This window comes from Pongo pygmaeus, chromosome 5, assembly GCF_028885625.2.
Source record: "Pongo pygmaeus isolate AG05252 chromosome 5, NHGRI_mPonPyg2-v2.0_pri, whole genome shotgun sequence".
Lineage (NCBI taxonomy): Eukaryota > Metazoa > Chordata > Mammalia > Primates > Hominidae > Pongo > Pongo pygmaeus.
Genome location: NC_072378.2, coordinates 40,871,067 through 40,890,764, shown reverse-complemented (window position 1 = coordinate 40,890,764; position 19,698 = coordinate 40,871,067). Strand labels below are relative to the sequence as shown.

Genomic DNA, 19,698 nt, shown 5'->3' with positions numbered 1-19,698 from the left:
ACAGGAAATAAAGGAGCAGGGTATGGAGCTTCTAGAATCACTGACCCCTGACTCAGTTTCCTGAGGCAAGGGTTGGAGGTCAGGGGGTGGAGTTTCAGGATAAGAATGAGTTGTTACTATTAGGATCCAGTTTTCTATAAGCTTCTGTCATGGCCTGATTTCAGGGCACCTGGAGGGCCCCTCTCTCCTGGGAATATTGACCACCATCCCTTTGGCCCCCCAAGTTCCTTTAAAGACAAAAAGAAAGGTCTTTTGTTATACATGAAAAGACACAGTTTAAAGGCTGGTTGGGTTGCCGACAGAGTGGCCACTCCCTTGCTCGCCTCTGCCTGGAGCAGTCTCAGAAATCACCCCAGAAATCACCCCTGCCTGCGTGAGCCAGGCCTCCAAGAAAGATGGAAAAGGTACAAAAATGGGACACCAGAGGCCAAGCTTTATCTACTTCACAGCCAAAGAGAGACAAGAGACAAGGGCTGCAGGGGTGTGTGTGTGTGAGTGAGAGAGAGAGTGTGTGTGTGTGTGTCAGTGTGTGTTAGAGGTGTGGCGGGTGGGGGTTGGGGAAGCAGTGAGTCAGGGTAGGGGGAGGTGGCTGACCTACAACATCAGTTATCAGGGCAGGCAGGCATCCAGATGATCTGTCCTGGTTATGGGACACCTGTTAGAGGCAGGGGGATAACTGAATTGACTCCGATGGGATTTTTCTATATTTTAAAATCTGCATGTGTTTTGGTAGGTTAGGGCATCAAATTTGGATGTAGTTTTATTTTATTTTTAAAATCTCTCCCTCTGTGTGCTAAGAAAACAGGCTAATGGGGACATTATCCCCCAGGTTTCCCGTGCCCCTGTTGTTCACGATGATGAGGAAAACAGCATGTAATTTTCCTGAAACTGCTGGGAAGTGCCATGTAGCTTGGGCTGGCCTCCCCAGCCCCTCCCCTTGCCCTTCTATGCAGACACAGTTGGATGGCAGTTGGAAGAGTACTAGCCCTGGGAAGACCCAGCTTTGAGCCTCAGGTTGTGTCTAATCATCTCTGTGACCTTGGGCCAGTCAACTCACCTGTTTGTGCTGTCACAGAAACAGAAGTATAGGAGCTCAAGCACAGACCTGGGGATGGCATTCCTGCTCTGCTGCACGCAGGTTTAGCATGAGATCTGCCTTGTGACCTCGGGTGTCTTAACCTTTCATAGCAAGCTTCATGTGTTCATGAGTAAACAGGGCCAATGATAGAACTTGTTTCTGGTGCAATCATACATGCCCATGCATGCCGATTCCTGCCCTGGGGCTGGCACAGGGTAGGTGCTCAGTGGATGGAAGGTATTATTCGTAGCATCTCTGGTAAAGTCTTGTTATGCCTTCTTCGTAGGGCTATTGGTTAAAAAAAAAAAAAATCATCTAAGGATGCTTTAGGGTCCTAAAGCACTAAAAACCAACCAAACAAAAAAGAGTTGGCTTTATGATTAAATTATCCTTCACCACTTGGATCCATGGGGCTGAGGCCCAGGGTTAGGGCGTGGTGGGGCGTGGGTGGGGTGTGCCCCATTGTGTGTGAAACCCACTCTTGGTGAGTTAGGTGGGTGATGCATCAAGGGACCTGTCTGCAAGAGTAAAACTGGAGGCCAGGGTACTCCAGAAGGAGGACAAGGAGGGGTTCAAATTCACCATGCATTGAGCATTTATTGAGCACCTACTGTGTGGCAGGTACCTTCACAGGTGTTATCTCATTTGGCCCAGTGACACATAGTCTGTTGTTCCTCTGGGCTTCAAATGGCCTCTTGAGCCCCTGAAGCAACAGGACCATGGTAACAAAAGGAAAGCTCACACCTACTGAGACACCTTGCGTCACAGTGCACGTTTGCACACTCAGTCTCTCTAACGCCATTCTGACGGCAGATTTGCTAACTTGGCCCAGTGCCTGTGTGTCTGTCCTTCCCTTATTACACACTCACTTTCCAGACAGGTGCATTCACATCCACTGCAGGCCCTGCACCTTACACTTAGCCCCAGTTTCTGCCCATCATACAGAGGACAGAGTCACAAACGTGACACAGGTTCAGGGAAGGCATGAGTGGCTGTCATCCCTGATTCCCTCTCTTTTCTTTGAAACCCCTGTGGGGTCCCACATAGATGCAGCTGCCTGGTTCTAAGCTAGCGCTTTTCAAACTGTTGTGCTCCCAGGATTCCTCCATAGGAAGGGGCTCTGGAATAGGGGGCAGGCCAGGGCCTTGGAATTCTGGTGCAGGTGGGAAACAGCAAACTTTATATGGTCCCCTTGCCAGCCCTTGCTTGCTGGTTCCATCCCAGCTACCTTTGGGAAAGCTGGTCACCTGTTGTTAGGGGCAGGAGATGAGGGAGGTGCAGAGAGCAGTTGTCCTCTTAGAGCTGTGTGCAGACAGGAGCCTCTCTGCCTCACCTACCCACTCCCCCCAGGAATCCACACCCTCATACCACCTTCCAGCTTCCCTTGAGATTGGGGCAAGCCTGTGCCTTGGGTAGTGGGCTGGGGCTCTGGGCCTTTTCTTCTTGCAAAATTGGCTGGATGCTCAGCCTTCTCGCTCCATGGGGTCCCACTCAAATACCCCAACTCCCTTGCTGTTGTCCACCTTCCTGGGCACCCTCTAGGCTGAGCCTGACTTTTATCTGAATTTGTCCCTCCTCCCAGAATGGCAGTCAGTAGGCCTTCAGTCCCACATCGCCATTTAGTTTTCCATGTTTTGCCCTGCACTGGTGCGAGCTTGCCCCAGCTCCCTGCCACCTCTTCCCAGCGGGACCTCCCAGCATGCCTTGCAGCTGGCAGCACCACATACAACGTCTGGCTCTGTGAGGACCCATCCTCTCTGGCTGAGCAGCACCACAGGACCCCATAAAGACTCCCTGTCTTCCTTCTGGTCTTGGAGGCATGGCCTTAATCCTTGAGAAACTCTTCAGCCAGCCCATTTCACAGATGAAATTCCAAGATCATGGAAGAATGGAACATACCTTTTGCTTCAAAGCCCACAGCTAGTTCAGTCTCAAAAGGGGGCCATGTTTGGGAAGGGGTGCAGCACTGCTAGCAGCTCCCCTGTGGTCTGTGTTCAGCTTCTCCCACCTCTCCCTTTTCGCAGGTGTCTTTATTCTGTTCTATTCCAGGATGTAGGAGATTGATAAGAGCAGGTGGGTCAAGGTGACATTGCCAGCACGTGATACAGTACAGCCCAGCCTGAGCTAGAACTTCCTTGTCTGGACACCTCCCTGCCTCCTCCCCTCTCTGCCACACAGTCCCTCAAGGGCAGAGCCCAGAGCATCTTGTTGCTGTTTAGTGAATCTTGAGTGATAATTATATGTATAAAATTCGACTGCTTAAACCGTTCAGGATTAATCGGCACCAACACACAGAAATGTGCCTTGCCTGTAATTAGTGATTCTCTGGCAAATGCATTTTGCAAAATAGCACTTGATTTTAATAACAGGCTGTTAGTATTAGAAAGCTGTGCACATTTTGTTTCAAATTGTCAAAGAAGCCCCCTCTCTCTGGCTGCTCCAGCCCCCAGCCTCAGCTTACAGGTGCCTGGGTCTCTGAGATCCTGTCTGGGAAGGGAGTGTCAGTGCCCTTTCTAAACCTCTCCCCACTCCGATCCCCATTCCTTCAGGGCACCGCAAGAGTGCCTTGCTGCTGGCAGGTTCCATGTGAGAATCCCAATCCTTCTCATCCTCCCTTCCTTTCCCCTTCCTCCTCTCTTCTCTCCTCTATTCAACATACTATGGCATACACAATTTTCCTGTCCCCTCCTCTTCTCTCTCTCTTTCCTTCCGGCTGCACAGTCCTCTCTGACTCTAGTTGTGTCTCTCTAGCAACGCGGCCCCATGCCTTTGAAGAAAGGACTTGAAGTCTGCCTCCCTGCACTCTTCACTGACTCTCTAGTGGCTTCTCCCGCCTGGCCTGTTTGTTCCTGTGCATATGTCATTGGTCCTCTAACTCTCAGCTTTGGGACAGAACTGAGATAATGTTTCCACCCTGCTCCAGGCTGCTGGGCGCTGCCCCTCTGAGGGTGCTCAGTGGTGATACGGGGTTGGCAGCCTCCCCAGCTACATTCACGGCCAAGCATCTGCCATGGAGACCATGAAGGGGCTGGCTAGCCAGGCCTGGGCAAAGGGGGACATGTCTAAGGTATGGCAACTCTCCACCCATCCCTCCCCCTACTGCAGCCTGCACCAGCCTCCAGAGGCCCCTCTCCTTGCTGGCACCACTGTGTCAGCACAAAGCCAGCTGCTCATCCTCCTCAGATTGTATGAACAGCAGTGGCCATTAGAGGGGACCCTCCTGATGAGGATGGGAGTTATAGGAAAGGACAGGAAGGCCATGATGCCTCTGGCTGTGTTGGACAGATGGCTGGGTGGTTAGGCGGGACCCAAGTCTGCAAGGGAGGGAGCTTCTCCTGCAATGGGAGCATAAACCTAGTGTTATCTCTTCTTTCTGTGCTCCGGCCCCAGAAATGACCCACCGCCCATGTACTATAACCTCCCACCCAGTTGCCCAGGCTGGAGCCCAGAGTGTCATGCTTGCTCCCCCTCCCTGCACCTCCTTCTTCAGCCCACATCCTTAAGCTGCCTGTCCTGTCTCCCAGCCCCTCTGCACTCCTCCACCCCTTCATCACTGCCGTACGCCAGAACTGCAGCATCATCTGCTCTCGGGCTGGGCTTCCTGTTTCCTGCTACAGTTCTCATGGTTGCCAGAGGATTCTGCCTAAAACCAAAGCTGAGTCTTATCACTAGATCACTTAAAATCCTTAAGGGGTCTCTGTCACCTCAGAGTCAGGCCCGAACTGCTCCACCTGGCCCTGCCTACCTTTGCAGCCTCATCACCCACACTGTCCTACACATCCTTTATATCCATATATGCCACACTGTCCCAGCACCACTCTGCTCTTGTATATGCTGATCCCTCTGCCTGAAATGCCCTTCCATGCCCCTTCTCCTCTAAGCAATTCTAATGCCTAAGACAGTGCTTGGCACATGGTATGTGCACACTTCAAGTTTACTGAATGAATGATAAATCTTACTCATCATTTCATCCCCAGCTCAAATGCTTCCTTCTCTGGGAAGGTTTTCCTTCCTGCCCTATAGACTCCCCTGCTTCCCCTGTTTGTTATCAGGGCACCTTTTACACATCACCTTTCCTATCCCTGTTGTATTCGTCAGTTCTTGCTGAGTAACAAACCACACTAAAACTCAATGGCTGAAAGCAGTGATGCTGAGCCTGGTTTGACTGGAGAGGCTGTGCACATAGCTCTGCTCTCATGGCTGTTATCTTACTCCTGAGACCAGCAGGCTGGGCCACACATATTCTTGTCATGGCCATGGTGGAGGCAAAAGAAGACAAGAAGGACCCTATGAGGTCTCTTGAATCTGAAGCCTGGAACTGTACATCACTTCCACTTTATTCTGTTGGCCAATGCAAGTCATATGGTCAAATCCAAAGTCAAAGGGTGTATTCTCTGCCCCTCACAGGAGGAACTTCAAAGTCTTATAGAAAAGAATGTGAATACAGCATTGGATGGGCGGATTTGGGAACATACCAGTGTTTGAGTCCTGGTCCCACTGCTTATCAATATAGACCAGTCATTCCACCTCTCTGAACCTCAGTTTTCTTAACTTTAAAGGGTTGTTATGAGATTTAGAATCATTCATTCACTCCCTCAGCACATATTGCATTGATTACCTGCTGTGTGTTGGACACTGTTCTAAGTGCCGAAAACACAGCTGTGAACAGAACTGATATCTATGGTGAACGCTGAGTTCAGTGTCTGGCCCAAGTAGTGAGTCCTCTAACTCTTTCCCCCACCCCTGCAGAAGGGGTGGCTCTCCTATGGTTAGCACCCCTGGGGTTTGCCCTGGTCATGCTCAGATCTGCCCTCCCTCTCCCCACTGCTCAGTTCAGCCCCCGCTGAAAGTGCTGAGCTCTCTGCTGCCCCCACACTCTCCACTTCCATTTCCTCTGCCTGGAACCCCCTCGCCCACCCACCTTCACCGACTTGCTTCTGAGCCTGCTCCCCTGGCTCAGTTCAAGCATCACTTCTCTTGGGTAACATGCACCACACTTTGATGTAATATCGTAAACCTTCCAGGGCAGAAGCCATGTCCTGTTCATTTTCATGCCCCTAGTGCTTGGAATACAGTAGGCACTCCATATGTGTATTGGTTGAACGACAATGAATGGATGACTAAGTGTATCCTGAATGATCTGTACTGGCTCAAGGAGGGGTTGTGTGAGGGCCATCAGTGTAAGGACATTAGAAATTATGCTAGCCGGCTTTCATGGGGCATTACTAGGTGCTTACCCTGGGCCAATGCTCTGAAGTGCACAGAACCAAGACCCTGCTCTGACTCACATCTATGGTCAGTAGATTATCAAGGAGGGAGCAGCATAGGAGGTGAGCATGCAGGTCTACAACCAGACCTCCCAGATTCAGATCCAGGCTCTACCATTCACTAAGCTGGGTGAGCTTGGCAACTTACTTAATCCTCTATACCTCAGTTTTCCCCTCTGGAAAGTGGGATCATAGTAGTATTTATTTCACAGAGGTGTTGGAAGAATTCATTGAACAAATATTTATTGCTCACCAGCTGGAGAGAGAGCAGGGAACAGAATAAAATTAGCATAGGATTAAATAAGATGTTACATGAAAAATGCTTAGTACAGGGCCAAGTTCATAGCATACAGTAAGTGTCCACAATGGTTCTTATTGTTGTCTAATTGAAGCCTATTATTTGACAGATGAAGAAACTGAGGCCCAGAGGGAGCTAGGCATTCACCCAAGATCACACAGCAAATTAGGGACAAGACTGGGACTAGCATCCAGGTTTCCTGATGTTCAAGCCGTTCACAGGGCGTTTTATACTTCACCAACTACTTCTACTTGGAAAGGGGTGAACTGGGAGATGAGGAGTCAGAGAAAGTGGGTGGGGAGCAGGAGGAAAACAGGCCTGATCTGCCCTTGTACCCACTCTTAGCTCACGTGAACCTTGACTGAGTGATTCAGTCTCTATTGTCATTGCCAAATTGTCCATACTAATGGAGTTAATTCCAAAGGGCAATTAATCCCATAAACTCTCTCCCCAGCTCTGCCACATGCACACTATGCCATCGAGTGTGTGTTGCTGGTGGGTTGGTGTGCGAGGAGAGGCTGCTAATTAACCCCCCTAATTAGGCTTTGCACAGACTGATACTGAAATGAGCCTGCCTCCTGCAATGCACATACACAGGTGGTGGGGAGGCATCGGGGCGGGGAATGCTGGTTAGCATGAAGGTTCCAAAATGAATGAGCAGGGAAATGGATAATCCACATGGAGGCCTGGCTCTGTGAGTTGAAGGAGGCTTAAGAACTTCTCTGCCTTTGTCCAGGAGCCACATCAGAGAGAAAGACTCTACAGCTTGCCCAGAGTCGAGCTTAAATGGAGCAGCATGATTTTTGTCTGAAAAGTCTGAGATGGGACCAGTGGAAAGGTGTGCATTTTAAGAAGGATTTGCTTCCCTATCTTGTGCTTTCTGTGTCTTGCAGCACGACCTGGCCTTCCACCTACGAATCATACCTTCATCCCCCATACTCATAAGGTAGGGCTAATGTAGTTCTCACTCCCTGGTAATGTTCCTTCTACTTGGTACAGAGGTCTTCTGGAGACCATGTGTTAATTAAATTGAACGGATGTAGGTTGAGATTTCAGGCACTTGGTAATCTTTGGTGAGGGTAGGGGTGGGGAGAGTACTGCAGCTGGGGATGAGGAGAGTGAAGCCAGTTACCTCATCAGAACCCTTGGGTGATCTAGTCCTTTTGCCACAGCAGGGCTGTTCTTTCAGCAAGTGCTGATTTCTAGAATGGGAAAGTAAGCCCTATGCAGGCAGGGACTGTTTCTGGTTCATTCAGTAGTATATCCCAATCACCTAAAACAGGGCCTAGTTCATAGTAGACACACAATAAAAAATAGCTATGGAAGGAATGGAGAGCACTGCCCAGATGAGGATGAGACCTTCCTGGCCTTGGGTCTTTTTCTGCCCCTTTCTTAGATGAGAATGAGCTCCATAGAGGGGAGGCGTTTTTCTAAGGTGACATAGCAAGCAAGGCTCAGATTAGGGACCCACTCATCCTTGGCTGGTCCTGGCCGCCCCATGATGTTCCAGGAACTTGGAGATGTGAGTGGGACCAGCGCATGTGTGGAGGGGGTGTGTGAGAGAGACAGCTGTGGCGGGAGTGAGGTCAGGGAGGTGGGACTTTGTCAGCAAGTTGGTGGCAGATGCTGGGGGAGAACCCATTTGGCAGGTAATTTTCTAATTAGCAAAGCAGGTGGCATCAACTAGAGAGTCCTGCAAATTAAATCAGGTGACCCTGTCTCAGCTTCTCACAGTGGCGTGTGGGCCAAGCTTCTCCAGCTGCCTTCAGATGGCTGAAAACTGCATCCTTTCTCTCCCCCAGCATCCTCGTTCCTGTTTCCTTGTGGATGTCATGGTCTGCTGTGAAGTCTGCTTGGTGACCCGTCCAGACCTGACTTGGTATAAATGATTTTGTTGCAGAGAATAACAAAGTCTCAGTGTTTATTTGGCATCGTTGGGATATCTGGAACCCTAAGCAGAACGGAGGGGAGCTGGGGTCATGTCCCTTCTTTAATGATTGGGAAGACTGAGGCTCAGACTGTGCTGAGTCACTGCTCCCAGGTTGCCCAGCCTAAAGGGGTTTCTTAGTCTGGGTTCCCTTAGAAGCAGGCTCTGAGACCAGGGTTTGAGTCTAAGTAATTTGTCTGGGAGCTGGGTCCAGAAAACACAAATAGATGGTGAGACAAGCAGCAAGGCAGCCCACAAAGGGCAGGTTTTCAAGCCACTTATCTCTGGTGGCAACTGGAGCCTAATCCCCCTGGGAAACCATTAAGCCTCAGAATGGGACCACCTGAGGAGTGAGTGAGCAGGGGTATTTATACCCGTATGCTGAGGCAATGGTTGAAGACTTCTTTTTTTTTTTTTTTTTGAGATGGAGTCTCACTCTGCTGCCCAGGCTGGAGTGCAGTGGCACGATCTCGGCTCACTGCAACCTCCTCCTCCCTGGTTCAAGCAATTCCCCTGCCTCAGCCTCCCGAGTAGCTGGGATTACAGTTGCATGGCACCATGCCTGGCTAATTTTTTTTTGTATTTTTTAGTAGAGATGAGGTTTCACCATGTTGGCCAGGCTGGTCTCGAACTCCTGACCTCAGGCAATCCGCCCGCCTTGGCCTCCCAAAGTGCTGGGATTACAGGCGTGAGCCACCGCGCCTAGCCGGAATTCTTAGGTTAAGGGTGGGGAGTGTAAATTCCCTGGCAGCTTTGGCCTACCATGTGGGCAGGTAGAGTGGCTTTGATGTGACAGAAGCCCTCAGATGAAAGATGTAGGTGCTGGCAGCTGGGAGCCAGGCACTGTCATGGAAAGGGCAAAGGGATCTGCAACACTGGGATTCAAATCCCCATCAGAGTGACCCTCAAGCTCATGCTTTTTATACCAAATCTCACTGAACCATGTGTTCTGCCCATTTTGTTTCCTGGGTCTGCTGTTTTCAGGAACCAGGTCAGCACACAGTTTCCAATCTGGAGGTCTTTTCAACATGCAGTTGAGGATGGAGACACCGGCCACAACATATATGACATTCCCCCACCAGCCTCCCTCAGCATCCCTCTGGATCCCCTTCCCTCCTTTACTCAGAGTGTGTTCAGAAAAAGCACACTCATTTTAGCATGTGTCTGAGTGAGGCCAAATTAGGAAAGTAAGACTACAGTAAAAATAAACTCACTAAAGCATGCCAAAAATAAATGGCTTTTAGATTATCTACTGTTCTGGATTATGCTAACCCACTAGAGAGTGACCAGGACTGCTGCGTTCACCTGCTGCAGGCCAGGCAGGCTGGGAGCTGCCCAGGTGGCTGGCCCAGGGTGGTGGCTACTGCTGAGAAGTTCTAAAAATGGGGCCTTCAGCCAGGGGCAGCATAAGAGGGGGTGCTGCATAAGGAAAAAGAGATATACTTTGAGAAATGGGAACTGTTTGACAGCATTTTCCCCACTCTGCTGCTTCTCCAGGAAGCTAATAGGTATTATGAGGGTGGGAGAGAGAACTGAGAAAGGTTATATGGTCAAGTGACTTTGGAATTGGCAAAATCAAGAAATTTTGAAAATTGTAAAAGTCAAAAGCCAAAAGTTTATTTTTACTGCAGACCTTCTCAGATCCTTTACCTTTCTTTGGCACATAACAATGCTGATTTACCTAGTCACATGTAACATATGGCTGGGTGTGGTGGCTCACGCCTGTAATCTCAGCACTTTCGGAAGCCAAGGCGGGCAGATCATCTGAGGTCAGGAGTTCAAGACCAGCCTGGTCAACACGGCAAAACTCTGTCTCTACTAAAAATACAAAAATTAGCTGGGTGTGGTGGTGCACACATGTAATCCCAGCTACTCAGCAGGCTGAGGCAGGAGAATTGTCTGAACCTGAGAGGCAGAGAGCCGAGATTGCACCACCGCATTCCAGCCTGGGCGACAGAGCAAGACTCCGTCTAGGAAAAAAAAAAAAAATCAAACTCATATAACATATGTATTACATACATACAGTATGTATATAATACATGTGTGTTTGTGTTGTGGGGGGTCAAAACTATCTGGAGCATGGAACTCTTTCTTTCACATGGAGTTCTTAGGAATTGAGAGAACACCCTGTAGAGCATTCCTTGGGAATGCTGTTCAGGATTTTTCCAGAGCTTTTCCATACCTGCCTCTCACTGGATCTTATTAAAACAGAATTATGTCACATCTTGGCTTCAAATCCACCAAGACTCCCCAGCCGGTTGGATGGTGCTGAGACATTTTAGCCTGGCATGGTGGTCCATCATGACATGGACACCTCCCTGCTCCCTTGTCCTCTCTGGCCAGGCCCCCTCCTGATAGCTCCCAGGGTCACCTAGAGCTTTCAGACCCCCGAGCCTTTGCACACACTGCTCCTTCTGCCAGAAATGCTTCACTTGGTGGGCTCCCACTCACTTTTTAAGGTTCAGGCTGGATATCACTTTTGGGAAGTTTCTCTTGATCTTGCCCTCGTCTTGATGAGACCTTCCTGACTACTCTTAAAATCTCTACCCCTTCCCCCAGAGCTCCCTATTCCCCTTTTCTGCTTTATTTTTCTCCCTGGCACGTATCACCTTTGCACAGATTATATAGTTAGCTTAATTGGTTTGTTCAGTGTGGTCTGTCTCCTGCCTCCAGAATGTCACACCATGAGGGCGGGGATCATTTTTCATTTTGTTTCCTGTTCACAGTGCCTGGCACCTAGTAGGTGTTCAAAAAATTGTTAAATGAGGCCGAGCATAGTGGCTCATGCCTCTAATCCCAGCACTTTGGGAGGCTGAGGTGGGTGGATCGCTTGAGGTGAGGTGTTCGAGACCAGCATGGCCAACATGGTGAAACGCCGTCTCTACTAAAAGCACAAAAATTAGCTGGATGTGGTGGCATGCACCTGTAATCCCAGCTACTTGGGAGGCTGAGGCAGGAGAATTACTTGAATCCAGGAGGCAGAGGTTGTAGTGAGTAGAGATCTCACCACTGCACTCCAGGCTGGGTGATGAGAATGAGACCTTATCTCAAAAAAAAAAAAAAAAAAGAAAATTGTTAAATGAGGGAGTATTGTTAACTGCTTCTTCAATTGTTCTGCTGTAGTCCTTCAAATGAATAATTATTGAACACTGGAGCTTGCAGACAAATTATAGCTGCCACACCCTGCCTCCCCAGTATACTGGCTTCTCCAGGGCACTTGCTCTGGGCCCTACCTCTGGGTCCCAGCAGTTGACAAGCCCCAGCCACTAAGGACATGCTAAACAAATGCCTGTTACAAGCATCAGGCTTGACGTTTATAAACAGAAAAGCCATGGCTCACCTTGGCTGAGCTGGAAGATAGCAGACTGAATCTTGTAGGCCCCTAACCCCATCCTGCCCTGGATGTTCTCTGTGTATTTCACTCTCATCTCCCAGGCTGGCTGTTTTCCCATCACTGGGGATATTAGCTGGAGTTGATTTCTTACTGCTCAGAAAGTGGCAGTGATTTTCTCTCTTCAAGGGCTCAGCATAAAGGATGTGTGTCTCTGGCACCCTCCTGGTAGATTTTTCTTATCCCAGCATGGTTCCTAAAGTGGATCCAGGGATCTACGGCGCATTGTGGTGGGCCCCCAGGAGGAATCCAGGGTCTGTTCTGTTTATTTTCAGTGAGGCTGAGTCCACATCTGCCAAGGAGGGAATCCATTAGGCTAAACCAGGCCCAAAATGTGGCTCCTGCCAGGTGTCCACAAAAACAGAGAGACTGGCTTGGCCTGGCCTGGGGGCACAGAATCTCTGCAATCAGGGTGTGTCTGAGATACTGAAATAGGTGTGTGCTACAATATTTCATCGAATCTAAGATGCCTTTGATTAGAAGATAAACCATATTTTTCTGTATCCCTAAGAAAGAAATATCGCTGCTAATTAAACTTTGACATGTTATTGATTATAAGACTCACTCCAGTTCCAGAGTTATTAAAATAAACATCTTAGAATTGACAGAATGTGGCAGTGTTATCCACAGGAAGCGGGGGCAATGGGAGGATAAGTACCTCCTTAGGCGCAGGCAAAGGGAGACTGGAGGCCTTGGGTCTTTCAGGAAAGAACAGAGATGATCCATTGGCTACTCTCCCTTAAGTCAAGTGTGCGGGACAGGTCAGTTCTCCTGATGGGAGTTGGAGACTATGGTCAGTGTGAACAGAAAACCTGGGAACCTGGGCAGGGTTGGGGATGATCTGGATTTTAAGCGTCCAAAAGTCTGGCTTTTAGCCTCAGGAGTTCTGTGTCCCACGGTGATTCACTGACTGGCTTTGCTCATCTTTGCAAAACCCTCCCTGCCCCTTCCTCAGCCTTCTTTTCCCTAGTTCCTCCCTCTTTCTCTCTGTTTCCGCCTGAGCATCCTTTGGTCAAGGATGAGAGTTACAATTAATTGAAACCTACACCTCTTGCATTTCTCCTTTGTAGAAAACTCAGCCTCTGGCTGGACAGAATTATCATGTTAGAACTTTGAATCATTGTGCACACCTTCTCCCTCACGTCCCCTCTCTACCTGCCAGGGGCTGGCCACACCATTGGCACCGACACCTGGTTCTCACTGTCACCTCCTTGGGATGCCCTGCCCTTTCTCCCTCTCCAGTTTGGCCTGCATGCTTCCTGGAACACCCCTCGTGCCTCCTTTCAGAAACCTGCAGCACCTCCCTCTTGCCATAATGTCTCCCAGACAGAGAGGGTGGCACACGACAAAACAGAGCACACACTCCAGAGCTGGGTGGCCTGGGCTCAGACCCCCTTGCTGCTTACCAGTTTGTGACTTAGAGAGAGTTACTTACCCTCCCGCTGCCCCTACTTCCCGTGGATAACAATGCCACATTCTGTCAATTCTAAGATGTTTAACATCTCTAGAATTGAAACGCATTCTGCAATCAATGACCTGTCCGAGTTTAACAGTGACATTTCTTTCTTAGGGATACAAAAAATTACCATCCATCTTCTAATCAAAGGCATCTGAGATTCAATGAAATGTAGCATCTACTTCAAGAGTTGTGTGGTTGAAGATGAGCTAACACATGTAGAACTTTTAGCACAGGCCCTAAAGTTCCTCAGTAGGTGACCCATACATGTTATTATTTTTGGCCCAAGAGTAAACTCCATCTGACCTTCACGCCCCCTCAGGGTCTCCCCTCATTGTTTCCCCTGGTGTGCATGATAACTCAGCTCTGCGTTCCCTCCTGCCCCAGGCTCCCTTTGGCCTTTTCCCCCATGGTCTCACCTCTCTCCCTCCCCTGGAATGCCAGCTCACTTCCTATTTATCCTAGCTATACCCTTTCTTCTTGAAAAACAGGATTTCTGAGCACACTCTGGCTTCCCCTCCCGATCTCTAGTGCCCCCACCCCTCCAGCATTGGCCTAGGGTTCGTGCATCTTTCCTTCATCACCACTGTGTAAGTCTTGTCTTCCCAATGCTTCTATAAGCTGAGAACCCCGTCATCCTCACGCACTTGCTCCCTGCATTCTGCCTGCCGCAGGGCTGGGCATGAATAGGCAGTCCAATTGGCCACCCACTGGAAAACAGCATCCCTGTCTCCTCGGCCCTGCTTTCGTTTCCTCTGGCATGTTGTCCAGCCTGGCATTCTGGTCATGGACCTGTCAGCTTATCACTGGCTTCTGTGCTTGAATGTAAACTCCCTGGGGCACAGCTTCTTATCACCCTACTCCTCACTGCGCCTCAGCACTGAACCCAAGGTCTGGCATCATGTAGGAGCTCAACAAATGTTTGTGAGATTAATATGCACTTTCTTACTCTCTGGCTAGTTTGTTGACTGACAGGGAGCAAAGGGTTTTGTGAGGGAGATGACTCAGCTTCCTGAAGGCTGAGGTTCATGAACCAGGAAAAAGACAGGGGGACTTCAGATGACCAGGGAGGCATCAGTTGGGAATCTCCAGCCTTACCTGGATTGATGCTATTCTCATTTTACCCTCAAGTTATGTGTTCTAGGTATGTGACTTTCAAGTTTTTTGGCCATATCCCACAGTAGTAACACATAGGATTCCCATCATGGCCTAGTGTTCCTTGGCATACCCACATGCACTCACCCCTTACCTGTGAAGCCCAGTGTTCCCTGGCATACCCGCATGCATGCACCCACCCCTCCTACCTGCGCAGCACAGTGTTCCCTGGCATACCTGCATGCATGCACTCATCCCTTATCTGAACAGCACAGTGTTCCCTGGCATACCCGCATGCATGCACCCACCCCTCTTACCTGCACAGCACAGTGTTCCCTGGCATACTGGCATGCATGCACCCACCCCCACTACCTACTCAGCCCAGTGTTCCCTGGCATACCCACATGCAGGCACTCAGCTCTCCTACCTGCGCAGCTCAGTGTTCCCTGGCATACTGGCATGCATGCACCCACCCCCACTGCCTGCACAGCCCTATGTTCCCTGGCACACCCGCATGCAGGCACTCACCCTTTACCTTCATAGCCCAATATTCCCTGGCATATCTGCATGCATAGACCCACCCCTTACCTGCGCAGCCCAGTGTTCCCTAGAATACCCGCATGCATGCACTCACCCCTTACCTGCACAGCACACTCTGTTTTCTGTGCCATTTCATTCTACTCTCTACTCTTTCATTATGTTTCAATGCTGGGCATGACCCACTACATTGAGTTGCTGACCCACAAGTGGGTTATGACTCACATTCTGGGAAAAATTGCCTGACAACTCGGAACTACTGAGTGTGAAAGGTGACAGTCAAACCAGGCTTGCTGGACACAGAGCCCATGCTCTGTCCCATGAGTGATCCCACCTCGGGGGATATGGGCAGGAACTTACGTGTGTTAAGAGAACAAGATTATTCACAGAAAGCAAGTGAGAGGTTCTATCAGAACCTGGGAAGGAAGTTATGTGGAGTGTGTTATCCTTGGCTGGGTCATTGAGAAAGAGAGAGCCTGTTTTGTCAGTGGCAGGCACTCCAAAATATTTGTTGACAGACTGAGTGGATGGGTGCATGAGTGAATAATCCACCTCCCCACACATGTCTAGTGCAGACCTCACAGGTGGAAGGAGGATAGGCCCCACTGGTTGCCATAGTCCTTATAAGGAAGGGATTTCAAAGTCCTAGAATAGAAGGAGCCCTGGAGATCATCTTATCAACCCAGTCATTGCATGGATGTGAGAATGAGGTCCAGAGAGGGCCCATGGCATACCCAAGATCATGATATGGTCATTAGCAGAGTCAGTGCTAAGACAGTGTGTTGAGTGGGGAGAGCCCAGGCTTTGGGTAAGACTCTGCTTCTGCTGTTACTATTACTATTAGTTCCACTGGCATATTTGAGCATTTATGGAACACTAATGTCATGCCAAGCACAGCTTTATGTGTCTTACATGTATTAAGTCTTTTACTACCTATGCCAACCCTTAAAAATAGGTACTTTTGTCAATTGCACTTTCCAGAAAGGAAATGGAGGCATGGAGGAGTAAAGTACCTTGCTCGAGGTGACCCACTAGTATGCAGTAGACCAAGAATTTGAATCTAAGTGGGTTCCTGAGTCTGTACTGCTGGAGACCTAGGTGCAGGGAGCAGAGCCTCTTCGGGCACAGAGAAAATACCAGGGTCCTCTTGGTTGGATCCCCCCCCCCACCCACTGCTGATCAGACCCCTCCAGAAACCCCCATCTCCTGCATTCATGAGCAGAGGAAGAAAAGAGAGCAGGGAGAGTGGTGCAGCTACAGTGGGAAGCTGTGGGGTGGGAGATGAGCAGAGAGAGACCAGAGTGGGCACTGCAGGATGGCTGGCAGAAGGCCAAAGCCCTGATCTGCCCCTTACCTGCAGCATGTCCTGGGCAGAAAAACCAAAAGCTATTAAAATTTGTAGAGTGGAACTAGGTACAAGCCACTGTGTCCAGAACTTTGCAAAAATAATCAGATTCAAGTCTAGGTGGAGGTGAGGGCTTGGAGGGGAGGTAACTAGCCCAAGGTGATGGCTGGTGAAGGGACAGAGCCAGGCTTGGGCACCGTCTCACTCAGAGTCCTGAGACTTTGCTGTTAACTCTGTGCTGCGCTGCAGGTTACTGGCCCACTCCCTGCCTCAGTTTCCTCACCTTTCCACTGGGAAAGAGGCTCCCACCTTGAGGACAGCTATGACATGCATACAATGTCATAAAAGGCACACATTTGTTAGCCATTATTCATCTTACTGTCATCATAGCATAAGAATCATAGTGCTTGTCTCTGAGTTTTGGCTTGAGGTTTAATCAGATTCAGATAGAATCTGAAACATTTCAGGGCCTGTGTATTTTGTGAGAAGGTCGTTTCAACTCTATAAGAGGCATGATCAAAACAGCAAATCCAAACAAAACAAGCTGTCACCAGCATTTCTTGACACAGTGTGCCAGATGCTGAACTAGGCATTTTCCCCTTGAAAACAGGTGAGGGCATCATTCTTCCCAACTTTCAGAGGAGAAAACTGAGGTTCCAAGGGTCCCAATGGCCTGCCGAACCTTAAAAAAGAAGGCTCTTTGGCACTGAGGTTAAGAGCAGGGTCTTCAGAGCCCTCCACCTTTAATCCCCACTCCCATGTGCCACTTATACGATCTATGTCACTTGACTTCTCTGAGCCTGTTTCTGAAGCTCAGCCCTGTCTCAGCAAGACGTGAAGATTAAACGAGGTACTGTGTGTTCAGGGTTTAGTGTCATGTCTGACACAGAACAAGCACTCAATAAACAGTGGTAATCAAAATCCCATCTGTGTTTTGTTAGGGTACAGAAGACAAGTAAAAAAAATCCCTTTTTAGATCATGAACTAAACCAAGGCAATATTAGCCTGGCTCTGAGACTAGTTTGACGTGTCAGTAGACGTTTATTAAGAACCCACCGTGTGCCAGATGAGTCAAGGCTCTTACGGTCTAGTAGAGATGCCAGGCTGAGTTGAGTCGGCATCCATCCCCAGGCTCCTGACTCCACATCCAGGGCGGAGGACTTCATCCCACGCAGCGAGCGGAAACAATCAATACCATTTAAGTACGATTACCTGACATCATTGCCATGCTTTCTAAATTAATAATGGCTCTTGATCTGTCTAGTACTTTATAATTTGAAAACTGTTCTCCTTTACAGGTATAAAACTACAAAATTCTGTGGTCTTTTTTTTTCAGCTTTACATCCCTGCAGGGTAAATTAGGGTCCCATTTGGCATCTGAGGAAGCTGAGGCTCAGAGCAGAAATGAGTTGCCCAAATTTGCAAGGCCAGTTACTGGCAGTGTGAGGGCCAGAACTCCAAACTCCTGGTCAATGAATTCCCACCGTCCCTATCCTGGGCTCCTTCTTAAAGTGAGGCATGGTTGATCCCAGCTTTGGGGACAGTGACATATTGGAAGAGGCATCTTCCAATAGGTCTGGGACAGTGAGGCTCAACAACGGGGGCAAACCATCACACAGTCTGATTTGCAGGGCACATAGGAACATGCCTGGGGAACTCGCCAGCATGCTAGCACTTTCCATTGATGAATGCGCCTTCCTCTTGATCCTAAATACCAACTAAATAAAGTAGCAGTTAAGACTGGAGAGTAGATCAGGGCTCCACTCCTAGCGTCACAGTTCTAGAATATATAGAATGTAGATTTGACTCCAGTGAACATGATTTCTAAGGGTATCCTTATATTTTTTTCTTTTTTCAAATAGTTCCATTCATGCTTCAAAGAGCTAGCAGATTCATTCTGGTCAGAACTCTGCTTTCAGTTCAAGTTCCTGCACAAATCTCCATGAAAAGAGAGCAGAAATCTACCCGGATGGTTTTTATTCTGACGACCTGTGGTGGGACTGCCAGGTTCCATGACACAGCTTATTCTCAGAGGGAGGGAAGTGGGTGTCTACACCCACTCTGCTGCCCTTTACTGGTGTGACCTTGGTAGAGAAGCTTTCCTTCCTTCTGCACTTTGAGAATGCTGGAATAAGAAGCTTTCTAAAGTGCATCTAGTCCTGATGTTGTAGAAATGGTGACAGTTCTAAGCCATGCCCAGGCTCCTTGAAAGATCTAGGCCCCTCACTGGAGGGCCCTCAGAGCTCAGGCCCAGCCTGCAGGATCCTGAATATTGAGATGGGGAACAGTGGGTTCATTCGTTTCAGTGCACACCTGGCCACACTGTCTCATGTCAAGGTCATTTGAGCCCCAGACCCCTGCCCATCTCCATGTGCTTTGGATCTCTAGTTGGCCAGCTGGCTAAGCCAGCCAAGCTGAGGAGACCCATCCTGGGGAGTCACAGGTGGGACCCCCCCAACCCCTGCCAGGAGGCATGATCTTAAGACATGGGGGGAAGATAGGTGAGACCTGTGTGAGGCAAAGTCCCACAGCCAACTCCAGTGACTGCCGCCCTAGAGGCCCCTGGCCTAGGCTACCCAGTGATTATGAAACAGCTCCCTGTCAATCAGGGCCTCCACTCCGGGATGAGGGGCAGCGGAAAGGGCCAGATTCTGTTCCCTCATCCCACCCAGGCAAGGGAAGGCTTTGTGTGGCAACTTCCCAATTTCATGTTTTAATTTTCAAAAAGGAAATAAATTCTCTCCAGCTGTAGCTGTAATTGACTTCAGAGTTGTGACTTTATCATGCAAATGGTTATTTGTGGACTTTTAGAAACCTGCGTCATGGAGCGAAATTACATACTTAGAGACTTCCGAAACCATGGATTATGGTCCCAACAGATCCTAATGATTCTCTGGGTGCCATTAGGGTATAACGTGAAAATGCATATTTAGAGGATGATTAAAAAGCAAACGAGCACGCACGGTGAAATTCCTTGCGGAAAGTGGTAATTAGACTCACTATGAGGCTATTTTCTCATGTTAGGGATCTCACCGACTAGCACCTCGTCCCCCGCCCCCACAGAACCCCGGGAGACCCCGCTGACAGGTTATAAACAATCACAGATGCCCACCTGAACCAGAAGAAACCTGCCACACAGGGCCCGTGCAGACAGAGCCCACTGGCTGCTTTGCCGAGGCCACGGGCAACTGTCCCCTCCAAAGATCTAGGCTCGTAGTCTTCACCTCTGCCCTCTGCCATCATCACATCACATACTCTAGAAATGGTTCAGTGTGAAATTGCTTTGACAGAGTGAGGGGTTTGC

The 19,698-nt window shown here is 49.2% G+C and overlaps 1 protein-coding gene and 1 long non-coding RNA gene across 3 annotated transcripts in view; both read left to right on the top strand.

The window, feature by feature from the left end:
* Positions 1–19,698, top strand: part of LRFN2 (leucine rich repeat and fibronectin type III domain containing 2) — a 194,307-nt gene that overhangs the window by 62,959 nt on the left and 111,650 nt on the right. The gene's annotated exons all lie outside the window — the stretch shown is intronic.
* On the top strand, positions 950–19,152 carry LOC134739649 (uncharacterized). Of its 2 annotated transcripts, none has more exons than XR_010126515.1 (3): positions 950–1,083; positions 7,380–7,589; positions 18,257–19,152. It is a non-coding gene; the product is annotated as an uncharacterized LOC134739649 (long non-coding RNA). The 2 variants fall into 2 exon arrangements; XR_010126516.1 differs by lacking the exon at positions 18,257–19,152 and adding an exon at positions 8,446–8,550.